This window comes from Phalaenopsis equestris, unplaced genomic scaffold (assembly GCF_001263595.1).
Source record: "Phalaenopsis equestris unplaced genomic scaffold, ASM126359v1 Scaffold000855, whole genome shotgun sequence".
NCBI lineage: Eukaryota > Viridiplantae > Streptophyta > Magnoliopsida > Asparagales > Orchidaceae > Phalaenopsis > Phalaenopsis equestris.
In genome coordinates this window covers 235,253-238,159 of record NW_018165295.1, presented here as the reverse complement: position 1 = coordinate 238,159, position 2,907 = coordinate 235,253, and positions in this window count along the sequence as shown.

The window sequence follows — 2,907 nt, the reverse complement described above, 5'->3', positions numbered from 1 at the left end:
TATATATCTATATATATATATATATATAATTTAATTTTAATTTTAATTTGAAAATGGCATCAGTAAGAACAATTTTATTTGTCCAGGGACTGATAACTCTTCTTCATAGCTTTCAACTTTTTACCACCCACATAATGCAAAGAATAATTAATTTAAAGTAGAAAATTCGTGCTATGGAAATAATCATGCATGAGACCTTTCATACCCTTTTAATTTTCATTAATTAATTAAAAATAATCATAAAAATGATCAACTTTAAATAGTCAAGATGACTTTTGTACAATACATATCTTCCATTGACTAAAAAAAAAGTCAAAACGTATTTGTGACATTAAAATAAGTCTACATGTTTGTTAGCTATAAAAATAAAAGAATTTGGAATGATAGAGACCATGCTTCCCCATATAGCATGTGTCTAAATATTTGAGAAACATTAACAATGATTATTTTGTGTATTAATGTTTGTCATATGATATTATTTGGTAGCATGTATTTTCAATAATGTTAAAAATCATTAAATATTTAAAAAAAATTAAAATCTAGAATGATATTTTAAATAATCTTAAACACCACTTGTATCATAATCAATCATGATTTTATAAACTCAAACAATAGCAAGAAATTTTAATCAGTAACAACAAGGCAAACTCTTGAGTGTGTCTTTGTGTGTCTACACACACACAAACTTGTAACGGATGTGGCGAAAACTTTGAACCCCATTAGAAGGGAAGTGTATAGTGTGTCCAACTTAACCAAAACTTACCCAATTGACTACGTTTTTGGGCCAAGGTGCAGAAGGAAAATGAAAAGTTGCAAAGGGAAATCGGAACTAGCATTGATGAAGACATGTTATGTGTCATGAAGATGATTACCCTCCCTCAACCACAACACAATGTTGAAAGCATTGACCGAGTCCCCTTAAGGGAATAACTTAATGTGTCTAACTCGACTAGGTTCTACCCAGTTGACTAACCTTTCCATTCAAGGTGCACAGGGAAAATGAAAAGTTGTGAAGGCGATTAGGACCCAACATTGACGAAGAGGTGTTTTGTGTCATATCAGGATGCTGGAAATCATTGACCTTGTATGTGAGTTCCCATTTAGCACAGTCTGAAGGAAAAAAAAAAGGGAGTAGACTAGAAGGTGGAGAAGTTGTAGATTGGCCGACAACTCCATCACCCAAATAATTTCCCAAAGGAGACATGCAACATGGTGAAAAGTCTTTTTTCCTAGATGAATGAAAGGGCCCATTTTCTCGCCTTCCTTCCTGCATAGATGGAATTCAAACCATGGATTTAGAGACTCAACGAATGGAATCGTACTGGGAGGCCTTCTAGCTCTAGGCTTCGCCATTGCACCCATTCCCATTTGTGACCCATAGATCATCCTCTCTCTAGTTCCAAACATGCTCAAAGGTAAATCCTGCTCTCTCTCTCTCTCTCTCTCTCTCTCTCTCTCTCTCTCTCTCTCTCTCTCTCTCTCTCTCTCTCTCTCTATATATATATATATATATATATATAATTGAGCCATAATTATGCTTCTTAACATATTTTAATCATGATGAGTATTAACTGTGCCAAACAACTAAAAACGTGGCAAGCACCCGGTTCACTAGCAAGCTTAATAAAAGGATTATTACCAACCAACTTTTAAAGTTAAAACTTTCATCATGTGACTCATAACCACATGTTAATGTTCAGAGCAAAACTTTCCTCTTCCATGTGTTGATGTTAGCAACCACTTTTGGGATAAGTTGGTCTGCCTAATTTATTTTTTGTTCAACCTTTTGCTTTCAAAAACAGACAATCAAATGACATGGAAACATTATCATTTTAATTTTATCTTAATATTTGTTTCTTTTCTCTTAATTAACAACTAATTTGTCAATATTATTTATTAAATGATGTGTCGTACTAATCTAAATATTGATATTCATTTGGATTAAGTTTAAATGGTCATCATGGGCATCTGAGTCGTGTTCATAGAATCGTTGATCGAAAATGAACTTAATGTGATTGACCCCGTTGTCCAGTGGTCAATCAGTGCTAGTCTCCCATCCGGCACGCACAAACCACTAATCTAAGTGCCTTTAAGGTTCATCGACAAATGATGACATTATAAAAAAGTTAACTAATAATGTTTGCCATAATGTTAGAGGAACATAATAATCGAAACATAAATGTCATTGAAGAGCTTACTTTTTTCCTATGTCAGCTTCTCTAATATGCTATATATGATTCAGTGGCTTCAGAGTCATCCCTTGTCATCATCTCAAAGATGACATGTTCTCCTTTATGCTATGTCCCTTGGACATCATACTGTGAAAAAGGCCTAAATAGTTAAAAAAAGAAAATTAAAAATCTGGTAAAATAACAATATTTTTTCCTCAAAATAAAGCTATAAAATAATGATCAAGTTGTATTTTCAAATTATTTTTAGAAAATAATATGGGAATTACTAGAGTTAGTTTTTGGGACATTTGGCTCATTTGACATATTATGACTTGCTATATTTATTAGAAAAATTTACAAACGTACCACACAATTCATATCTATTTACATTTATACCTAACACTTATAGTTTGATATGTACTTTTATAACATCTTGTTATTGAAAATATTTGCATGAAAATATATATTCTATTTTTAAAATATCAGTGATAGCAATATTTTGAATGTGATGTAAGAAATTTGAGTGTTACACATCTAAATATGAAAGTTTTAAGGGTTATATATGTAAATATATGAATAATGTAGTATGTATTTAAATTCCCATATTCATTATAATAATCTAAAGCCAATTCAAACTCAAAATACTTTATTCCATGTGTATTACTAAAACAATTCATTTCACTTTTTCAAAAACTAAATATTTATGAAAAACATTAATAAAATCCAAAATAATATT